At 53.4% G+C, this 23,389-nt stretch overlaps 1 protein-coding gene and 1 long non-coding RNA gene across 3 annotated transcripts in view; one reads left to right on the forward strand and one right to left on the reverse strand.

The window, feature by feature from the left end:
• Positions 1-8,835: 8,835 nt before the first annotated feature.
• LOC139082226 (uncharacterized) lies at positions 8,836-14,607 on the reverse strand. Its single transcript, XR_011538027.1, has 5 exons — positions 13,727-14,607; positions 13,598-13,643; positions 10,134-12,907; positions 9,724-10,021; positions 8,836-9,026 (listed from the first exon to the last, which is right to left on the reverse strand). It is a non-coding gene; the product is annotated as an uncharacterized lncRNA (long non-coding RNA).
• Positions 14,608-14,732: 125 nt separating this feature from the next.
• The window catches only part of CHST3 (carbohydrate sulfotransferase 3), a 38,275-nt gene continuing 29,618 nt past the window's right edge, over positions 14,733-23,389 (forward strand). The window contains exon 1 of one of the 2 annotated variants that reach the window (XM_070612373.1): positions 14,733-15,340. The gene's annotated coding sequence lies outside the window, so the exon portion shown is untranslated. The remainder of the gene's footprint in view (positions 15,341-23,389) is intronic. The other variant, XR_011538026.1, reaches the window with a different exon arrangement.

A 23,389-nucleotide genomic window follows, 5' to 3' on the forward strand; every position in this document is an offset into this window, starting at 1 on the left:
TTTTGTTGAATAAATTCGGGGGCAAAGCCTAGATTCAGACCCAGGTCTGCCCGATTCCACAGTGGGCGCTTTTTCCATCCCACCATCCTGCCAAAGAAACGAGGCTCAGTGAGGTTACACGGTGGACGGAGCCAGCAGGAGGCTGAGCTCAGGATTTGAACCCGGGTCCTCCAGTCCAGGCTCTCCTGGTGGAGTTTCTAGTGGAGGGGCTGCAAAAGAGTTCGCCAACCACCTCCACTCCTTTCTCCCGCTTCCTTCCCGGGAAGTTTCAAACGGAGGGGTCTGAGGGGACAGCGGGTGCCTGGGGTGTCTCTGAGCGTGGCCTCAGAGCCCAGCCACAGTGCTCAGCAGGGCGGGGTTAGGAATCCGCCACCCTCGGTATAACCCCTCCACAGCCAAGGAGGCAGCCCTTCGGCCAGCCTGGACCCAAGCAGGTATCCCGTTGCCAGGTCTGTGCTAAGAGTCAGATGGGCTTTTGTGCTCTCCGGCAGCCCCCACCCTTGGCAGACATTCTGATCACCATGGAAACTGGGCCCCGAGGCTTCCTTCCGATGACAGCTTTGGGCAGCATCCCATCAGCCCACAAGCCCCTCCTGCCCACGCTGGCCCTGGGGAGAGACTCCAAGTGGGCTGAGGCCTCCAGGGCTTCAGGGCTGACCTACTGAGCCAATTTCTGGTCAAGATTCTGAGAAAGAAGAGAAGGCCAAGCATCGGCTCATTTGGCAAGGAGGCGTGGGTGGCTGGAACCCTCTGCTCAAGGGTGGGAAATGGAGGCCTGCAGAACTGCTGAGCCAGAGCGCAGGGGGCCTGGAACATCGACTGGTCCCATGTCCTTATTGTCCACATGGGAGAATGAGCCTCAGAAAGGGAAAGCAACCTGCCCAAGGTCACACAGGGTGTGAGTGTCAGGATGGGAAGGCCCCTTGGAGAGTGTCTTAGGTCAGATTCCCTGAAACAGGCCCCGAGTCTGGGATCCATGTGACAGTGATTATTTGGGATTGTTATCCCAGGAGAGCCAGCAGGGGAGTGGGAAGGGGCAGAAGCCAAGCAAGGGGGTGATGTCGAGCCAAGTACCACAGAGGAAGGTGGGGGCCCATCCTGCAGGAAGGTGTGGGATGTGGGTCACACCTCAGGGTTGTCCCAACAGGGATCAGATGCTATGGCTCCGTGAGTGCCAGCTTTGTCAAAGGGCGGCCCCCCGAGGATGTGAATTCCCACGCACCTGCAGGGCTGCCTGCACAAAGCCTGGCCCGGCAGGCTCCGGCAGCCCACGCCCTCCGCCGACCAGAGGAGCATGCTGGGTGAGGATGTGCCCTGAAAGGGAAAGGGATGAGGAGGGGCAGGATCTTGTCTGCTTGAGAAGGAAACTGATGCTCAGAAAAGGCAAGTGATTCGCTCCAGGTCACACAGCTAATTCATGGCAGAGCAGGGCTGGGATCAACTCCCCTGGCTCCAAGTCTAGGAGTTTTCCATTTCACTCAGATGTTTTCCATCATATTCCCACTCCCAACTGCTGGACAAAAGGTATCCAAATCAGGAAGGTGGGAGAAGAAACAGCCTGAAAGCCAAGAGAAGGTGGGTGATGCCTGGACAAGTCCTTGGCATGTCTGGCTCCAACTGGTAGCCTGGCCCTGCACACAGGAGGCCTTCTAGAAACACTCCTCTGAGAGCAGGACAGAAGGTGTGGGCTCCTGCCAACACACCAGACCAGTGTGAACACAGAAGTCAGGGGGCAGAAGCGAGGGGAGTAGAGCCCAGAGCAGTCTACTTCGTCCCCACTTCAGATTCCCAGAGCTGTGGCACCCATGCCCCTGATCTGCAGGAAGGGGAACTGAGGCCTTGAGAGTTACTGACCACCCAAGGCTACGCAGATCAGTGACAGCCCGAGCCTGGCCTGCAGAGTCCTGTGCGGTCAGCTCTTCCTGCGTCCCCAGCACGGGGCACTGGCTGGTTATTTCTCACAGCAGGTAACTGTGTCAGCAAGAGCCATCCACACCCCTCCCTTCTCCCGGCCGTCGAGGCTCGGGCACTCTTCACCTCTCTTCTGGACGTCACAGGGCCCTCAGGGCCTCCCTGCCCCAGTCCAGCTGCTCACTGTCCACAGAGTGGCCGGGGCCCTCCCGCTGAACTCTTTCCTGGCTCCTGTTAGCGGGCACACCTCTCTGTGGGCCCCCAGGCCGCTGTCTCTCAGGTGCTTCCCATCTCACCCCTCACATGTCCTGACGGGAATTCCAGCAGGCCCCCAGTGAGTCCAGCCTCGCCCACGAGGCTGTCACCTCCAAGGGCCCTGAGTTTGTCGGTCTCGTTCCCAATCTCTCTCCACTGTGTGGTCCAGTGCTTGGCACAGAGGAGATACTAGTCGAATATTTGAAGAGTGTAGGACCAGCTTCAGGTGTGTGGTCTATGCAGCCTCAGAGGACCCTGGGCTTAAAAGGGCCCTGCAATTGGTTTTATGTTCTGCTGCTGCTGTCTTAAAGTTCTTAATAATTTGTGAACGAATGTTCGTATATGTTTATTTTTCACTGAGCCCCACAAATCATGGAGCCAGTCCTGAATGGGTGAATGAATGAATAAATGAATGAACGAGTGCCTTAGTGCCTTTGAATATGGCTATTTCCTCTGCCCCAAAGGTCTTGTCCCCTATTCACCAGTGATGCCTACTCAAGTCTTATTCAGTTAGGGTCCTGGCACCCTTAGGTGGCTTTCATGGAAGGACAGAGATGTGGGCAGGGTTGGGGGAACCAACATGGGATGGGGAAGCACCCAGGGACTAGCACAGGCAGGAAGCTTCACGGCCTGAAGGGCAAGAAGAGGAGGTGGTGCTACTGGAGCCAGTGAGAGCTGGAACCGGGAAGAGGGGCCACTGGAGGGGCTGTGGGAGGAGAGCGTGCCCTGAAGCACCCGCCCCTCCTTCCTCCTCTTGCTGGTGCCTCCCACAGGCTGAGCCCCACAGGAAGCCAGAGGGCAGGGCTCCAGGTGATGCAGACGTGGAGGTCCATCCCTCGGGGCGCAGACCAGGCTGAGAAGGGCAGAGAATGGATGGGGTGGTGAAGGGGGCAAACAGAATCACCACAAACCCTATGTTAAGCATCGTTCCCCTGCAAAGACTTTTGTGATGACCTTGAAGAGAAAGAGATGTTTCCTCCTCTGTCTCTCACATAATGACAGTCGTAATAAGCACCACCACACTGTGCCAGGCACTATGCTAAGTACCTATGCCACAGAGTCTACTATTGGCCCAGCTTACAGATGAGGAAACTGAGGAGCAGAAAGATCCCACAGCCAACAGTTGGCAGAACTGGCATCTGAGCTCTCCTGACTCTCACCGGTTGCCTTGCTCTGAAGTAGTTAGTGCAGGCCTGTCTTGACACCAGCACGCAAGCGCCCCAAGCAGGGACAGTGACTCAGGTTTGCCTCTGTCTCCCCAGCACCGAGCAAAGGGCTGGACATGTAACGGGTGCCTGGCAAATATTTATTGAATAAACGAATGAAAGGATGATTGTAAATTGCAAAGCTCTTTTCCAATATATGATCATTATTTCTTCTTTCTCCTTTTTTCTTTACCCTTGACTCCTCCCCAGTAATTAAGCCTGTCTTGGTGGCTCTATTTCCCCCACACTCCGAAAGGCTTTGGAACCCTGAGGTCACGAAGGGTGGAGGTGCAGGACCACTGCTCCCAAGAGACAGCTTGGTATAATGGCCAAGAATGCAATCTTCAGAGCCAGACCATGTGGGTTTGAATCCTGGCTCTGCGGTTGACTAGTGGGTGGCCTCTGTGAGCATCAGTTTTCTCACACGTAAAATGGGGATAATAGTGGTGGTGATGATATTAATGATGGTCGTGTATCAGACAACCACTTCAGATGCTCTGGGCCTCTACTGTCATGCATTCTAACCACTGCAGTAGCAGCCAGCTCTGCATGGACTGTGACCAGCTTCACTGGGGTGTAACCGGTCAGCGCCTGGCCTCGCATCCATGCTGCATGCCTCTGGCCTCCTGTCCTGAGGCTTCTCGGAGGCCGTCGAAGCAGCAGGGCTCTGCTTGGTGTCTACTCCTGCACAACCAAGAAGTGTGTGTGTATGAGGGAGAGTTAAAGACCGTTGGGGTGGACATTGGCCAATAGGAGGCAGGAGCTGGTGGACAAATTCTTCCTCCTTTTCCCCTCGTCCACCTGTCCTGAGGTGCATTTTACACACCTTTTGAAGACACTTGCAGGAGACAGAGTGTCATTCAATGGCACCTCGTGGAGGCCAGCTGATCACCAGCCTCCTTCCCTGCTTCTTGCTCATCCCTCCCTCCTGCTCCCTGGGCTCACTCTTCCTAACCAAGGTTAAGAAGGTTTCCGACCTAAGCTTTTGCCTCAGGCTTTGCTTTCCAGGATCTAAGGAACCTAAGACAGCCATGACCTTCCTGTAGGGGTTTGTGAGAAGGTGAATCCAGCTCATCACTGTAGAGTGCTGAGACCAGGGACTGGCACCAAGGGGCTCCTCCCTCTCCCTCTTCCCCACATCCAATCAGTCTGAGGCCGGCTCACTTCACCTTCCAAATAAATCTGGACTAGGTCCAGCTCTCCCCACCCCCACGGCCACCACCTGCTCCTCACCTGGACCCTAACTGGGTGCTAACTCTAGCCTTCCCCCTGCCGAGCCCTTCTCTACTCTGCATCCACAGTGACCTTACTAAGGTCACGGGTCGTGCCTCTCTTCTGCTTTAACTCCTGCCATTTCTCCCCATTGCGCCTTAAAATTGTTCAAGCTCCTTAGTGTGGCGAGACCCAGGCTCCTCTCTGACCATGCCCACCCCAACCTGGACTCCAGGCAGTTCTCCCTTCCCTTTGACTCTTCACTTGCATCACTCTACCTGGAACGGTCTCTGCATGTCTCACTTGTCTCTTCAGCTGGCTGACATCAAGTATCAGCAGAAACAGGGAGTCTTTCATTGAACTTTTTTTTTTTTTTTTTGCTGAGGAAGATTTGTCCTGAGCTAACATCTGTTGCCAATCTTCCTCTATTTTGTTTGTGGGTCACCATCACAGCATGGATGCTGACAAGTGGTGTAGGTCCGTACCCGGGAACCAAACCCAGGCCACCTAAATGGAGTATGCCAAACTTAACCACTAGCCATGGGAGTGGCCCCTCACTGAACTTTTCATTGAAGAAATTTTCAAGTACATACAAAACAGAATGAATGCTATAATGAATCCAATGTACCCATCACCCAGCTTGAACTGACTTGAATTACCAATAAACAGCCAATCTTGTTTCATCTACATGTACCCCACCACTCCTTCCTCCTCTTCAGATTATTTGGGAGGAAACCCACGCATTATGTGTATCATTTCATGTGTAACTATTTCACTGTGTGCCTCTACGAAATAAAGACTTTTTTATAAAAACAGTACCACAGTATCATTATCACATCTATAAAATTTAACAATAGCTCCCTAAATCATCAAATATGCCATGAGAGTTCATGTTCCACCAATAATTTAAAAAAATTTTTTTAAATACAGTTTGTTTGTTTGAATTGGGATCCAAATAAAGTCCGTACTTTAAAATTCATTTTCCCCCCTTCAATCTCTTTTAATTTATATTTCCCTTCCATCTCTTCTCTTTTTCTTGTAATTTTTATTTGGTTGTTGTTGAAAAACTTGTGCCTTTTGTTTGCAGAATTTTTCACTCTCTGATTTATGTCAATTTTGATGGTATCATTTCAACAATGTTTCTTTGTCCCTTGTACTTCCTTAAGTTAATTGTTAAATTCTAGCTTGATCAGTTTCAAGATCATTTCTTCTCCATCCTCTCCTCTTCCTCCTCTTTCTCCCCCTCTTTCTTCTGCTTCTGCTGCTTCTTTTTTGGCAAGACCATTTAACAAGTGATGTTTTGTTCTTCCATCAGGAGATGCAGGACACCTGAAGATCTCTCTTTTTGTGGTATTAGCAGCCACAGAAGACCATTGCCTGGATCCCTTAAGACATTAAGCTTAAAAATAGTGATATTTTAATTGACTGATTCTTCCTTTCTTTCTTTTGTTTTTTTTTTTTTTGAGGAAGATTAGCCCTGAGCTAACTACTGCCAATCCTCCTCTTTTTGCTGAGCAAGACTGGCCCTGAGCTAACATCCATGCCCATCTTGCACTACTTTATATGTGGGATGCCTACACAGCGTGGCTTTGCCAAGCGATGCCATGTCCGCAACCCAGAATCCGAATCGGTGAACCCCGGGCTGCTGAGAAGTGGAAAGTGCAAACTTAACCGCTGTGCCACCGGGCCGGCCCCATCTTCCTTTCTTTACTAGCTGGGATATTTCATAAGACTTAATTTCAATGGTTCATGAATCTTTTTTGGTTTTCTGTGCCTGTTCTCTAGTGGATTATCCAGAAAGGGCTCGAGGGAGCAATATTTCTTGGGTTCTTCCGTGTTCACAACAGTTTGACTTTTATCCTTGAAGGTCAGTGTCACTCAGTACAGAATCCTTGGTTCACATGTCCTGAAATATGTCATTAGCTTGTCTTCTGGCATAAAGCATTGTTTTTCCTTCTTTTATGACCAATTTGGTCTTTTTGCTTGAATTCTCTCTATTTTTTTTTCTTTAAAGCCCAATAGTTTCCCTCGACTTAAGTCTCAAGGTTGACTCACCAGGTGCACAGCATGCCTCTTCAAATGAAGTTTCAGGCCATTCTCCTTGAATCCTAGTTCTTCGGTATTTGCTCTGTTCTGCTGTTTTGGTTTCCTTCAGGGCTCTTCGTGGATTCCTGTTACGTGTATGTCGAACCTTCTTTTCCACATGTTGTGTCTATCCCTTAACTCCTGAATCTTTTTATCTCTTTATTTTATTTCTATATGTTAAAATACCCTCCATTCTCTCTTATTTTTCTCTTAAAATATTATCTATTATGGTTATTCTCTCTTGTTTCTTCTCTTTTCATCTTCATTTCTGAAATGATCTCTTATTCTTTTATATTAAGTTATTTTCTGACTTTTTATCATTGCTCTTTCCAAAATTTCCTTATTTTTCCCCCAATTACCTTATTCCTGAGTTTATCTAATTCTGATTTACGTCATTTCATAACTTCTACCATTCTTTAAATTCCTCTGCATTTGTTTTGAAATACTAAGTTACAGTTTTCATCTTTGTGGATGTTTCCCCGGCATGCTTTCATTATTTGTAGGAATGTTATTTCACTCCTTATTCTCCCTTTTCTTATAATTTTACACAGGATTCAACCTTGATGCTTCTTTTTAAAGTAAAGTGAATTTTCCAGTACTTTTAGGAGACATGGGGCGAGTAAGGGTAGTTTTCTAGCTTCATGGCTCTTGGGGTCCTTATTCTGTTGAGTCTAATTACTATTGCTGCATAACAAACCAGCCCAAATTTAGTGTATAAAGCACCAACTGTTTGATTGTATTCTCAGATTCTGTGGGTCGGGCATTCAGAAAAAGTACAGTGAGGATGCCACGTCTCTGAATCATGACACCTGGAGCCTCAGCTGGACAACTGAGTGCAGGTGATTGATAACTGGGGGCTGGGGTCACCGAAGGCCCATTCACACATATGCCTGGTGGGGGTTCCGAGATGTCTGCTGAAATATCTACACATGATCTCCATGTGGCTTGTGGAGCTTCCTCAGAGCATGGAGGTTGATTTCCAAGAGCGAAGCTCTTAAGAAAAAAGGTGGACAGGCGTGGCATTTGAGCAGTCTTGGAAGTCACCTGGCCTTTGCTTCCAGTGTACTCTATTGGTTAAGCCAGTTACAAAGTTATACCATTGAAAGGGACAAATGTCAAGGTCACATTGTAAGAAGAGCATGTGGGATGAGGGGATAATTTTTTTTTTTATTGAGTTATTGATAGGTTACAATCTTGTGAAATTTCAATTGTACATTAATGTTTGTCAGTCATGTTGTAGGTGCACCACTTCACCCTTTGTGCCCACCCCCCACCCCACCTTTCCCCTGGTATCCACTAAACTGTTCTTGGTCCATAGTTTTAAATTCCTCATATGAGTGGAGTCATACACAGATTATCTTTCTCTCGCTGGCTTATTTCACTTAACATAATTCTCTCAAGGTCCAGGGGATGAGGGGACAATTTTTTGCAGTCATCTTTGGAAAATAAAATCAGCCCCAGTGATTATATATATTCATACGTATATATACACATATATATGTACACATACATGTGTGTATATTCATATAATACACACTCAAACACACACGACTTTTTACTTGCTGAGAGTCCTTGATCCTCCATCCTCCAAGTCTGCTTTCACCTGGAGCTTCTCTCTCTTTGTGCTTAGTGCACCTGTCCTGATCAGTTTAGATTCTACTCTCAAAATCCCAGTGTAGGACCCTGTCATGAAAGAGAGCTCCAGTCTATTAGTTTCAAGAGTTTATAGGGGAAGCACAGCGAGTTTATAGGGCCCAGATGGCTCCAGCACCATCAGACCTCATTGTACAGTGCTCCCCTGGCACTCACACGCAAATTAGATTCTGCAGAATTATTCTTCAGTTTCAGCTGCTCTAGAATTGGCTTGCTGTACTTTTGGTACTTGGAGATTTGGGTATTTACCTGTTCGCACGACCATCAAAAGCCCACTTGTCTTCCTTCTGCTTCCTCCCTCACAGATACTGATATCACATGGGTCTAGTAACTGCCCATGGTTTGTCCCCAACCCAAAAGTATTTTGGGCTTGTGGGTAAAACTTGTCACCTAGTTTTGTTGTAGATGTTGTCTGTGGATCTTCTGATTTTTTTTTTATCCTAGGTGTTTTGTTTTATTTTGGGGGGTGTATTAGTCTGTTAGGGCTGTCATAACAAAACACCACAGGCTGGGGGACTGAAACAGCAGAAGTTTATTTTCTCACAGTTCTGGAGGCTGGAAGTCCAAGATCAAGGAGCTGTCATGGTCAGTTTCCGGTGAGAGCTCTCTTCCTGGTTTATGGACAGGTGCCTTCTCACTCTGTCCTCACACGGGCTTTCCTGGGCCAGCATTCGGGGGCGGGGATTTCTGGTGTCTCTTCTTCTTCTAAAGATGCCACTCTTGTCAGATTAGGGCCCCAGCCTTATGATCTTATTCAACTTTAATTACAACCTTAAAGGCCCTATCTCCAAAAACAGTCGGTTAAGACTTCAACATACGAATTTTGGGAGGACACCATTCAGCCCATAATAGGGGGAATTTGGGGCAAGGCAAAAACTACATTCTGCCGTCTTCCCAGAGTGAGAGAGGCTCTGGCTCCTGTTCATAGGGGCCAGTCACCCAGGACAGGAGCGGAGTGGAGAAGGGTGGGGAGCACTCTGGAGGGTGAAGGGAAGATGTCCAGCACGTGACAAAGGCCCTCCGTGGCTGGACTCCTGCCTACGTCTCCCCCTCATCAACTCCTGACACCCGCCACCTTCCCCATTATGCTGTGGCAAACGGCTTCCCATTTCCCAGCACACACTGTCCTGTTTCTGGTCTCCTCACCTTTCTCATACAGTCGTGACTGCCTGTGATGTCCTTCCTCACTTCCCTACCCACATCCTTCTATCTCAACCAAGTGCGCCTGTTTAGTGTATCCTCTAGCATTGACCTCGGCATCTCCTTCTCCAGAAAGTCTTCCCAGATGTGCAGCAGGCTACAGGGATGCACCTCCATTCTCCCATAGTTCGCGTGCGTGCACACACACGTGCACACCCACACACTCCCGTGCCACCCGCCCACACCTCCTCATGGCACTTACCTCATTGCACTGTAATTGTCTTTATGACGCCCCACCAGACAGTGAGCTCTCTGAGGACCAGGGCTGTGCAGCAGACTGGATCTCTGCTCTCAGTTCTTCACTTCCGTCTCAGAACTCGCTCTTTGTGCCGTCACCATGGCTTCGTGGTGGGTAGAGTAGACTTCTCTGCCTTAACAATGTTAGGCTTGGGCCTGGGATTTGCTCTGGCCAGCGAGGTCTGCAGAGGCTTTAAATGTGCTCAGCTCGGCTCCCGCACCCTTGCGATCTACCTTGAGAACAGCATGTCCTAGGGTAGCCGCTGGTTGAAGCAGAATGTGGGGACATAAAGAGTAGACCTGAACCCAATCCAAAGGCTGGACCCAAGCCCAGCCAACCCATGGCCTGAAACAGAACCCTGCTGACCCACCGACCTGTGAACGAGGGACATGACAACTTGCTGTAGACCGCCGGGACCGGCAGCCTCTTCTTTTGCGGCATTGTTGCAGCAGTGGCTGACCAGGACATCGCTCATCCTCGTGTTCCAAGCCCAGCACAGTCCTGGGCCAAAACACGTTCGTTAAACACACTCTGATTGAACGCTTTTGTGGTGCGGGTCCAGCCAGGTCCCCACACCTCCTGGGACCTCTGCTACCTCTTCTTTTCCAACAGATTACATGAAATAACGTCAATATAGCTCCTCATACTTTGTGCTAAATAAGTCACATTTTTCTTCTTCCTTCTGCACCCTTTGACATCTTTAAGTGAGCTCTTAGGTTAAACTTATCAGGAGGCAGGGGCTGGGCCAGTGGCATAGTGGTTAAGTTCACGTGCTCCGCTTCGGCGGCTGAGGGTTCGTGAGTTCGGATCCTGGGTGTGGACCTATACACCACTCATCAAGCTATGTTGTGCTGGTGTCCCACATACAAAATAAAGGAAGATTGGTATAGAGGTTAGCTCAGGGACAATCTTCCTCACCAAAAAAAAAAAAAAAAATTATCGGGGGCAGAAGAAGCTCAGATGGGGTAGGGCAGTGGCAAGAGTGAAGATCTCGCCACTCAACTCTAGGCTGTTGAGCCTTTGGGCCTTTTAACCTCTAGCTGGGGGAGCCTCCTTATATTCTTCCTCTGCCCCTCCTCCTGTGTCCTCAGGATTCTTCCCTCAGTCACTGCCAACTAGCTTTCCTTGCACAGAGAAGAGGATTCACCCCAGATCCCACAAATGGTTCAGCATGCAGCTGGGCTCCTTCAGAGGAGGGACAGCTTACACCCCCTCCCTCTTGGAAGCTGCCAGCTATGTAAGAAGTCTGTCTGCCCTGAAACGACCATGCTGTAAGGCAGCCCAAGCTGGCCACGTGGGGAAAGAAGGCCATGCTGAGGAGCACCCAGGTGCCACGCATGGGAGTGAAGCCTTCTTGGACTTTCCAGCCCAGCCCAACCCAGTTGCCAGCTGAATGCATTAGAATGAACACCCTCAGTTGACACCATCTGGAACAGAGGAAACTTCCAGATGAATCCAATCAACCCACAAAATTGTGAGAAGTAGTAATACATTTTTGTTGTGTTGTTATTAAGCTCTGAGATGGTTTGTTACATAATAGATAAATGAAACTCTCTCTTTCTCTACAATATATATAATATGTGTTATATATAACGCTTATTTTTATTATTATTTCTGAACCATTTAAGAGGAAGGGGCAGAAATCATGACCCTAAATACTTTGGTGTGTATCTCTAATGAACCAAACATCATCTTACAAAACATACAGCTATCAAACTCAGGAAATTTAACATTGACCCAATATTATTATTCATCAGTCCCTATTGGTGTTTTGCCAGCTGTCTAAATAATGTCTCTCAGAGTAATTTTTTTTTGGTTCTGGGATCCAGTTCAGGATGACACATTGCATTTAGTGGTTGTATTAGTTATATACAGCTGCATAACAAGTTACCCCAAAATTTCATGGCTGAAAACAACAACTGTTATCATCTCACAGTGTCTGTGGCTCAGGAATCTGGATGCAGCTCAGCTGGGCTCTTTGGCTCAGTGTCGCCTGAGGCTGCAATCCAGGTGTCCCAGGGCTACAATGATCTCAAGGTTCACCAGGTGGGATCCCTTCCAGGCTCATTCAGCGATGTTGGCAGAATGCAGGTCATTGCAGCCTGTTGGCCTGAGGGCCTTGGTTCCTGGCTGGCTGTTGGCCAGAGGCCTCCCTCAGTTCCTTGAAACATAGACCTCTCCACAGGACAGCTCACGAGGTGGCAACTCTCTTCGTCAGAGCAAGCGAGCTGAGAAGAGCCAGAGAGAATGCTAGCAAGACGGAAGGAAGTCACGGAAGTCAGGGTCTTGTGTAACCTAAACTGCAGGCCTTTGTAATCTCAGAAGTGACACTCCATCACCTTTGCTGTAATCTGTTCATTACAAGCAAGGCACAGGTCCAGGCACACTCAAGGGGAGGGGATTACACGAGAGTGTGCACACCAGGAGGAGAGGTGTCACTGGGGACCATCTTAGAAGTCTGCCTTCCACAGTGCTCATGTCTCTTTAGTCTCTTCTAATCTAGAATGATTTCTTAGATTTTCTCTTTGTTTTTCGTGTCACTGACATTTTAAATATTACAGGCCAGCTGTTTGTAAATGTCCCTAAGTTTGGGTTTGTCTGGTGTTTCCTCATGATTAGATTCAGGTGCTACATTTTTTGGCTCAACATTGCGTCCTTTAAGAACATCGCATCAGGAGGGACATGATGTGGGTGTGCCCCATTATTAATAACCTTCACTTGGATTGCTCGTTAAAATGGAGCTCAGGCTCCCACATTCTTAACCTCTCTGCAATTCTGCCTCTGGCCTGGAAAGTTCTTTCAATTGTTCAAACAGAGTAAAAAAACTGACACCCGTTCTTTTGGCAGAGCAATGTGTGGGAAGAAGTTGAGCCTGGAAACTATTTGGGGATGAAAATTCCCAATGTCCTGGATCAGACCTTTACCTGATACCTCTCATTTGCACCCAAGACACCCTCACTGGAGGCCCAAATATTGGCTTCACGCCGGCCCGAAGCTTGGGGAAGGAATACTTTTCACACTTCTGTTTCTTTCATTGCCGGTCCCTTCACTTGGAAGCCCTTGTCCCAGCGCTACCTTCTTTTCTGCCGGCAGAACTCCAGCTCAGCTCCCAAGCCCAGTTCTGGGGTCTTCAGCTCCGGGAATAAGGCTGCAGCATTGCACAATTCCAGGGACCAACAATCACATCATGACCCTTGTGCCTGGCACCCCCTGGAGTTGTGTGAGCCTGTGCTCTTGTTCTGGAGACACACATCCCCTGCCCCGGCCCCCAACCGCCTCACCTCACCTAGCACATTGTATCACTAGTATTTATTTAGACATAGGTCTGTCTTCTCTAAACAGAAGGTGGGACCAAGGCTTGTTTACCTCTGTGGGCACCAGTATCCACTGTGTGCTCAGCAGGTACTGGGTGAACATAGGAATTTCTCAGTGACTACTCACACTCCCCTCTCCACCCCCCACCTCCGCAGCACAGAGTCCCATTCTCTATAATCTGGTGGTGACACAGTTCTAGGTTTCAGCCTTTGTATCCCCTCAGGTGCATCACAAAATTCTGGCAACAAAATTCAAGACTCCATATGTCCAACAGGAAGGCCTCCCGTATAAGGCCAGCAGGTGCAGTTAAATGCTGCTTCTTGACAGGTTTGTGAGGCTGCAACCGAGGCCTTCCCTTCTGAGAAGAGGTGATGGAGTCTGCAGGAACCCACAGTGGGGCGAAATACCTGCTCTGAAAACCAGTTGGAGAGTGGGGAGCGGCGGGGGGGGGGGGGGGTGGGGGGGGGGGGGGTGGCGGTGCAGCCAGGGCTGCAGGAAATACAGAGGGATTCAGGGAGCTTACCTAGGAGGTGAACCAGGCTCTGAATTCTCACCAAATCTCTGGTCCCCTACAGCAGGTCACAGAACTGTTAGTGACAGAACTGAAGCACCCGGTAGGGTTTCTCTGCTAAGAGAGACACCAAGGTCTCACCTTGCAGTCCAGAGTTCTCTGCCCAGGCAGCCCTGTGAGCTTCAGCTGATCTGGACCGCGGTAATGAGCAGGGACCTCTGACTTCCCCCATCTGTGAGGACAGCCCCTGGGAAGGTCTGGGTCACATGCAGTTCTGTTTGGGGTTCTCACCTACAAATGTTGAGAATGAGGAGGCAGGGCAAGTGCAGATGTTGAGGTTTCTGCTTTTTTGGATTTTCCTATTTCTCCTTTACAGGAAATGACTTATTGTGTCAAAACCCTATACTATCCCATTAAATGCCAGGACCACTGTCTTAGAGAGGCCTGAATTAGCTCACGCCGCTAAGCGTTGGCAAGACTCAGAAGAACGCCTTGTCAGCCAGAATCCAGGCCTGTGAGGCGCGGGCATCACCAGGATTCGGGCAAGTAACAGGGAGCCTCGATGTGTGTTCCGGTTCCCGCCCTTTACCACGCTCCTGGTGAAGCTAGCCTTGTACCTCCGGGCCGGCGCTCCCCAGCTGGGCACTGCCCCACGAGCGGGAGGCCACCGGGTCACTCGTCCGGCAGCCGCCCCCGCCCCCTCCAGGTGCCAGCTGCCAGCTGCCCGGGAGGGTCGGAAGATAATGCGAAGCGGCTCCGGCTGGCCCGCACCGACCCTACTTCCTTCTCGTTCTCGAGTCTCACATTGGGGAGCCTGGACTGGCGGCGCGAGAAGGCACAGAAGGGCGAGTGGGCGACCTGTGACCGCCCAGGGAGGGGATGCTGTGGTCTTTGGAAGCCGGAGGACCATCATTTGGACCCCTCCTGCCCAGCCCCGAGGCGGGGGCGGGCAGATCCTCCCCAGGGCAGAGATGGCTAAGAGCCCGGGCAGCCAGAGTCTCCCTGGGGAGTGAGAGGACGGGAGGCTGGTTAAGGCTTGGTGAGGATCTTTACGCTACCTTTCCCCCAACCTACCCACCCAGGAGCCGGGAGCTCCTCCCAGCCTCTCTGGAGAATCCGAGTGGCCCCGAGTCCCCGGGGAAGGGCGGGCCGAGGTGCAGAGCCTTGAACAAAGGCCCACAGAGGGGTCCTGGAGAGCGCGGCTCCCCGGGGGCGGGGAGGGCCCTCTCCCCCTCCCCCTCAGCTCCTCCCTCTCCTCCCCTTCTTCCACGCAGAGGCTGGGCCGGCGCGCAGCCCGAGCTGCGCCAACTTCGCCAACGGTTCCCAAGTTGCTGGGCGCGCCGGGGTGGGAGCCGGGTGGGGTGAGGAAGAAGAGGAGGAGGAGGGCTCCCCAGGCGCCTTGGACGCAGTTCAGGAGCCCGCCGCCGCTGCGGGCCGTTCCCCGGCTCGGCCCGAGCGGGGAGGGCGCCAGGCAGGACCGCTCGCTCGCTCGCTCGCCGCGCCGGACGGCGCCCGCCTGGCGCCTCTTCCCTCCCGGCGTGCGAACCGGCCGGGCCGCGCCTCCCTCCTTCGTCCTCTCCCTCGGCCGCCCCCTGGAGGGCGCGGAGCGCGGGCCGCGAGGGAGCCGGAGCCCCGGAGCCGCTTCTGCCGGGTTCTGCCGAGAGGAGGGCAAAGTTGCGAGCGGATGCTGGCGGCGCCGGACTCCAGCCGCGGAGAGTCGGATCCGCCCCCGCCGGAGGAGCCTCGGCGGCCGGGGTGAGTGGGGCGCCAGCGTCCCGGAACCGCCTCCGGGGCCTGGGGGAGGCCGCGCAGCCGTGCGCCCCCCACCTTCCCCGTCCGGACGCGCGCGCCAAACTTTGGAGGAAGAGGGGCCGAAACCGAGGGTGGGAGAGGGAGTTCCCGGCTCGGGGAAAACTCCACAACCCCCAGACTTACTGCACCCAGATTCACAACTGCCGGGTACACGCGGTTCATCACTCGAGCCACAGACACACCGCGCACACGCCACACCGACCAGGCACACGCCGCAGACCGAAATTTACACTCCCGGGAGCGCGGGGTTTGGGAACTTTAGACCAAGGTTGTCCTCCTGCCCTCCAATAAACCCACGGTCTTTGTCTGCTGCCCCCGCAACCCCCCAGTGAGGAGCCCCCAAAGCGCGACGGGCAAGGGAGGGGCTGCCTTGTCTTTGGAAAGTCGTGGCCCGGATCCCGGGCCGAAGAGTGGGGAGGGGAAAGCAGACGTTGCAGTCGGTTCTCAGGGTTCATCGGGAGCGAGTTGGTGTGGAAACTCGGTGTCTGGCTGATGTGTCTGGGTGTGCGCAGCCCTTCCGGAGGCGAGGCCGGGAGAGGGGAGGGAGTGATTTCATAAACTCAGACCGGCGAGCCGGGGTCTGTGAGCAGAGTGGAAAAGGCTGGCAGGCCGCTGCTGTGCTGGACAGCTGGGTGTTGGCAGTGACAGGGCCTGCGAGGGAGGCACAGACCCTACCCCCCAGTCGATGTGCTTCCTCAGAGGGACTTCCAGGGAGACCGGCTGAGGAGATGCAGCCCTGAGTGTGTATGTGTAAGAAACCAGCGCGGTCCTGACGCCTTATTTATTTTCCTTGCACCTGAAGTTGTGTTTGCTTTCGGATGCCCTGGTATCCTGGGGCCAAGGATGTGTCAAGGGTTGTCCTGGACCTAGCACAGTGCCTGGCACATGGTGGGCACTCAACAAATAGTTGTTTGCTGAGTAATAACACCAATAATTAATGTTCGGTAAGGACACACTGTGCGCCAAGCCTGGTGGGCCTCAGCCGGATTGGAATTGGTCTTCCTGCAGAGGAGGGGACCCTGAGTGGCTCCAGGGAGCCCTGCCTGATCGGTTTGGAGAAGTGACCCAAGCAGCAGGTTCCCCTGTGCCCTGTGGGCTGGCACCAGTGACTTGAGTCTCATCGTTGGCCTCTGCTCCCCTAAGAGGGGCAGCACGAAAGTCCATTTCTGCATCTAGCTAAGCTGGGCGTGGTGTGGGATGTTTCTTCCTGGCTCCTGTGGTCCTGGCTGGAGATGAGTCTCAGGAACAGTCTAGGGGCTGTGTCCTCCAGCAGGGACTTGGCTCCGTGGTGGCAGCAGGTGGAGGGGCAGTCACAGCCCCGATGCTGAGCATCGGGTGGGTGTCTCAGCGCCAGCTGGCATGAGCTTCCCGAGAAGCAGGAACGTCACATGTTCCCGGACGGGAAGTGCAGGCAGTCTTAGAAATGATTGCCTCCTGGCATGGGATTGAGAGTGTGCAGGGACGTGGGGGCCACCTGCCATGCAATCGCAAAGAAATGTGTCATTCCCCACCCTTGCCCCTTTGTGACTAGGTTCAGTGTGCATTTCAAGCTTCTAAATGGCCTTAATGCTGAAGTTAGCAAAGTACATGGGCAGCACCCAGAACTGTGGCTCCAGGTGGGAGAGGGAGTGATCTGGGCTTGGCCACCCCCAATTTCAGGTAGAATGCTGTAGCCAGTCTCTTCCCAATATCACCTTTCCACCTTAATAATGTCTTCTGTGAGTCAAGAGCTCGTTAAGCCCTTACATCCCTATGAGTTTAGCATTTTATCACCATTTTACAGATTAGGAAACTGAGGTTCAGGAAATTTAAGTGACTTATTTGAGGTCACCCAGCTGGTGAGGGACAAAGCCAGGATCTGAACCTGGACAGTCTGACTCTGGAGCCCGTGCTGTCTCCACCATGCCAGGCTGTCTCTAAGGTCCCTACTTGTTCTCCACAGCAGCGGGGAAGCGACACTGCTGCCCTTCTCGCATCGCCCTGGGCCTCTGACTGCAGTCCTCTTTTTCCACACACTCCGCTCAGGCTAAGCATGGGCCACAGGAGTCAATGCCTGGGGCACCAGGCTGCCAGAGCTTCCCTGCCCATCTGGAGTCAGGGAACAGTGGTGGATTGGGAGTGACTGGAGGGAGATGTTGCAGTGATTCCAGGAGAGAGGACTCTCTGCTCGTCTGAGAAGTGGAGACAAAGCTACCGCTTGTGAACCCAGATTCACAAGTTTGGGTTTGGGAGAAATTGCCAGATAAACATCCTCAAATGGATCCCTGTATTCCACCCGGCTCACCTGGTCCCTAGCTTACGCATTCTCACACATGCCCCATAGAGGGACAGTGGTTATCATCCCCAGTTTACGGATGAGGAAATGAGGCTCAGAGAGGTGCAGTGGATGCGCGAGGTCAGGAAGCCAAGGAACTGCCAGCCATGCTGCCTTCAGGACACCCCTGCAGGCACTTTGGGGCAGGCGAGTGTTCAGTCTGGTTGGTATTCTGTGCTCCCCCAAGGGCTGAGAGGTGTTACCCCTGTTGGGGTAGGGTCTTCACTGCTCTGCCCACCCCCCTCTCTGCCCTAAGAGCCTCTGACATAGGTGTCCATAGTATAGGAAAAGCTGGCAACCTTAAAAGGAAGCAAGGAGCAGAGGATGAGCACTGCCGGGCCAGCGCCTGTTCACCTCCCACAGGAGGCCCACCTTGGTGGGTTCTGAGAGCCTTCACAGTGCTGAGCTGCAAAGATATTGCAGCCCTCTCCCCCATACTGTGGAGTGGACTTGCTGTCCAGGATGGAAGTTGGGAGACTGGGTGTGGGGAGAAGCTGCCTATCCCTGCCCGAGAGACGGGGACGGTTTGTCCTTTCCCCCTGGCTCTGTCCCAGTGTCTGACACGTGTGGGTACTTGGGGACGTTGTCAGATGATGGGTGAAGTCCAGGGAGGGGCTGTGAGTGCCTCTGCTGAGAAGTGGTAACACAGGGGAGCCAAGGGAATCTTAGCCGGGAGGAGCCACCCAGAGAGGTCTCTGCCCTTAGTGGAGTCACGCAGGAGGAAAGGAAAACAGCTCTCATTTTCATTCGTTAAACAGAAATGCTTGTCACCTTTTCTTCTCTGATGCCTGAACAGGTGACAGAATGCTGCTCATCCTGCCCTGAGCGCATGCATTCCACAGCTGGGCGTTGGGCTGCTTGGCAGGCTGGACAGTTTGTGCTGTGCTTGAAGGCAGACACATGCAGCCTTGGTCTCCACTGCCCCGAATCTGGCGGGCAACTCCTGCACTCCCCTGCCCACTCCCCGCGACTCCCCTGCCAGCATGGAGGGAGGGGGCAGGCCATGAGAGCCCCTGACCACCAGTGCCTTCATGTCCCTGCTTCTATGCTGCTCCCCTCCACAGCCCCCACCCCACAGATGGCTGTGTGCTGAGGGGCTGTGAGTTTCTCGGGGCCCTGGGAAATTGATCATTGGGGTTCCGGAGGACTCTCTGAAAAGGACTAGGAGGAAAAGTGTGGAAAATAAATAAGCCAGCTCCCAGCTCAGCCTCTCCTGAATGCCGCAAGTAAACAGCCCTCTCGGAGGCCGGTCTGGGAAGCTCAGTTTGGCCTCCCGTGGTTACACCTGGCTCACTGGCTGCCTTCACTAGCTCCCTCCTTCCTGCCCTCTCTGTCCAGCCCTCCTCCTTGACTTTGGAACCTCAAAACTCAGGGAACACAGCCACTGCTGGCCTGTTCTTGTGCTGTGGGACAGACGCTGGCAGATGGGGACAGGAGGAGCATGTGGGAGAAAAGACTGCCCGCAGGGGACAGCAGCTCAGGCCCATTCCCGCTGCGTCTGAGTAAGTCTCCCAGCCTCGGCCCTGCTCAGCGAGGCAGAGGGTGGCCTCTCATTGGTGAATTTGACTTTGATAACGGAGAATGGTGGGGCTTTTCCCAGTTTTGTGGCATCTGAGGAAGCTTTGTGTCTTAAAGATCGGTTTTGGGGCCGGCCCAGTGGCGCAGTGGTTGAGTTTGCACGTTCTGCTTGTCGGTGGCCTGGGGTTCGCCGGTTCAGATCTCGGGTCCGCTTGGCACTGCTTGGCAAGCCATGCTGTGGTAGGTGTCCCACATATAAAGTAGAGGAAGATGGGCCTGGATGTTAGCTCAGGGCCAGTCTTCCTCAGCAAAAAGAGGAGGATTGGCAGCAGTTAGCTCATGACTAATCTTCCTCAAAAAAAAAAAGATCGGCTTAGAGTGGATGGCCCAAGGCTAATTTTCCCCTGTTGTGTCCCCCTGAGGGACTCACATGTGAAGAAACCCTCAAAAAGCATGCAGTTATGTGGTAGGGCTTCCCGCACTAACGAGAACGGCCGGTTCTTTGCTTCTGACCCGAGTCACACCAGCTTAGGGTGCTGGTGGCGTAAGTTCTCACTGACCAGTGGTCTCCGGAAGCTCCAGCACTGCTGTAAGTTACTGTGTCTGTGGGGTAGGAAGCAGATTCGTGATAACTTAATAACTTCAATTTATTCCGTTGACCCCCTCTAAAACCCAACCCCCAGTGAGGAGGGAAGAACCAGGGCCCTAGGGTGGAGGCAGTTCCTTAGCGGGGTTGGCAGCCGAGGGCCCCATCTCAGACCCGGGGAGTGGCTGAGGGGGCTTCCCGTTGTATGTGGCTGTGCTGTGCCGAGCTGGGCCGGCAGACCCCGCCTCTGGGATCTGGGGGCAGGCACTGCCAGAAGGCTCTGGGTCCTGTCTCCAGGTGAGGAGCCCCTTTGTCCTGTGCTGCCAGACTGCTGGGGGGGAACTTGGAGGGGTGCGCCCCCCAGCTTGCAGCCTTGGTGGGAGAGAGACTACACACCGACATACTTACAGACCGTCACACACATTGTCCTGGGCCAAAATACACACGCTCATGCCCCCTCAAATACTTCAGTAAACAGCCGGACACATTACACACCAAAACAATGTTTGTAGGCACAAGTGCATGCACACATACACAGATACACAAACACTGGAACACAGTCATTACAAAAGGCAAACTACGTAATGGCTAAGAGACATATGCTAAAGCCAGAATGCCCGCGGTACTGCTTCGTAGCTATGTGGCTTTGGGCATGTTACTTAACCTCTCTGGGCCTTAGTTTTCTAATCGGTAAGAGGGATGGTAATAGATCAGAGGTAATTGGGCTATAAATGAATTAACATGTGTGAGGAGTTTAGAAACGTGCCCATAGGTAGTGGGAGCTAGGTATGTGTTATAAATGTCATCTACCACATACTCTCTACCCCAGATATTCAGATCCAGGTGCACAAGACTTCTCAGAGAGGTACCCACAAATTTGTCAGCGAATGGGATCCATCACTTTGTCCTTTCTGAGCCCTAGTTCTCAGGATGTGTGGCATTTGCTGTACTAGACTCGAATTAGAATTTACTAGAAAGGGCGTTTCATCTCCCCTCAGGAAGCTCATTATTTTAGAACAACGTGGGCACTAACTCCCCCAAAGAAGGAGGTAGTTCCTTTAGTACCAGGGGTTTTTGCAGGAGGTTCCATGGAGCCCCAGAGTTCGGCGGGCCTGATGGGAGGGGGCCTCCAGGCCTCTCCCCCATTTGTCTGTTCCACACATCAGGCTTCTGAGGAGTGTTCTGGCTCCTGCGAAGGCTCCCCAGCTCGGACGTGTGGAAGCCCCCTGTCCAGGGCGACCCGCGTTCTGCTCTGTGTGCGCGCCCTGTCCACCCCCCCCACCCCCTCCCCGCCACGGCACCCTGAGATTCGGCCGGGCCTCTCCCGCACTCTTCCCCGCTTCCCTCTTCCCCCTTCCTCTCCAGCTGCGTCACCATCTGCGGGATTCTGGAAAGTGCTAACTGTCTGAGCCAAGGCAGGGCTATCTGAGGAAATATTTTGACAACAAAGCGGGCCGCCCCCACCGAGGCTGCTCCGATTCCGGCAGGGATCTCGCGGCCGGGTTAGGACCGACCCTGGGGCCCAGGTGGAGGCCTAGAGGCCGAGGCAGGAAGGGAGGTCGTGCTGGGGGAATGGGGGGACAAAGAACCCAAACACTCCTGACCACAAAGCTCAGGCACCAGTCTTTTCTTCTGAAAGACGCTGGTTTTCTTTCGTTTTTCCTCCTCGGGCGTTGGCGGGAGCCCAGGCCTTGGCGCAGTGCTGGCCCTGCCCGGCCGGCACCCTCGTGGGAAGCCTGGGGCTGGAACAGCGTCCTCGGCCCTGAACAGTCACTGGCCAGTCGGCGAGCAGAAGCAACAGGCGGAGCACGGCCGCATCTCAGAGCTATGAGGGCGAGGCCCGCCGAGCCCGCAGCCTGCCTCAAGTCAGCGCTCCTGGCCCCGCGTGACACCTGCCTGTGTGTCTGTCCTGCTGCGGCTGCAGCCCGAGAGGAGGGCGGCACACAGGCACAGTCACTTCATAACCTTGACCGGTGTGTGCCACTGGGTTCTGGCGGCGAAGCTCTGGGGAGGCTGGCTTCCGGGGTAGCCCCAGCCCCTGCGCCCACTGCAAGTGGCAGGCTGACCTGCGCAGGGCACCCCTGGTGGTGCCGCAGCCTCTTTCGCAGGACTGGCCGGCTGCTGACTGCTGCCCTCCCTTGGCAACGCCCGGACCTCAGGGAGTGTGTAGACAGCCGTGGGAGGGGTTTGAATTAGCAAGGAGAACTCTTAGCAAGGAGGAACTGGCAGATCCAGCCTCTGTCTCCCCGATGGTTGTTTCAACAAGACTGAAACCCCACCCTGGAGCAAGCGCCGAGCTGCTGGGGCTGCTGACCGGCTTCCCGGGGCCTGTGATCTTCCATGAATGTTCCCGCTGCCTCTTCTTTCATCAGCCCTCACCTGGTGCTTGAGGTTCCAAGTTCCAAACTGCCCTCCTTTCCCAGACGCATGTGTCCTGCTCTCTGTCGCCTTTCCGGCTGCCCAGAGCACTGTGTCCTTCCTTCTTCTCTTGTGGCCAGCTCCCATTCATCCTCAACCTCAGCTTGGATGTCACCTTCTGGAAGTCCAGTCAGTGGCCCTCCCTATGGCTACCTGCACGTTCCCATCCCCACACTTACCCTGCTTAGCCACTGCTGGTTTCATGGCCTGTGGTCTCCACTGGGTAGTGACTCTGCAAGGCAGGACAGCATCTGCCTTGTTCACCTCTGCATCCCCAGTGCTTAGCACAGCCCCAGGCACGCAATGAGTGCCCACACCTGATTGTGGAACCATGAGTGACAGATGTGACACAGGGCCCCGGGAGGAAGGAGGCATGGATCTGCCCCTCCAGGAGCTGCTGGCTGGGGAGATGCAACCGTGCCCACCCTCCCAGCTAGGATGTCCTGTTAGGGAGTGATCTGTGTCTGGGCAGAGGTAGGGGGAGTCATGGTGAGTGGGAGGGGGCAGCCGATGTGGACCAGAGGCCTTGTGTGGGCCAGGGAGGGAGTGGGAGAGTGGGACCTCTTGCCATCAGTACCCTGCGGGTGCTGGGCTGGGATCCTGAGGATGGGCCTGAAACCCTCTGAGAGGTCACCTTGAATTAGGTGGCTGGTGGATGGCTGCACGTGGGCCCCACAGCTCAACCTCACCAGCAAGTGGTTCTCAGTCCTTTCCCCTTGGTGGATGGACATCCGTTCAGCCTCTACAGGGTTCAGCCCCAGCCCCCAGGCAGTGGAGACCCCCAGTGGCTGAGTCCCTTCCCCTGAGCAGAGAGAAGGAAGCCCATCTGGCAGGCGGCCTTCCTGGGGGCAGTTCAGCTGCAGCCCTCAAGCTTTCCACGCAGAAGCTGTGGGGCCCTGAGAGCTGAATTCTCCTCCACACCACCCGGGGAGCACATCTGAGGGAGCTCCGGCCAGGGCAGCACTGTCATGCTGCTCATGCTGATGCAGCGCGAGGTGGGCTGGGGACAGCAGAAGATGCCTCCAGGCTGGAAAACGAGAGGAGACTTGGTCACAATTAACCACCTTCAGGTCCAACTAGATGAGCCCACAAAGGTGGCTTCATGGAGGAGGTGGGCATTTCAGTGCAAGAAGGGAACCTGGGCAGATGCCCAGGG

This window comes from Equus przewalskii, chromosome 1 (assembly GCF_037783145.1).
Source record: "Equus przewalskii isolate Varuska chromosome 1, EquPr2, whole genome shotgun sequence".
NCBI classification, from domain to species: Eukaryota; Metazoa; Chordata; class Mammalia; order Perissodactyla; family Equidae; genus Equus; species Equus przewalskii.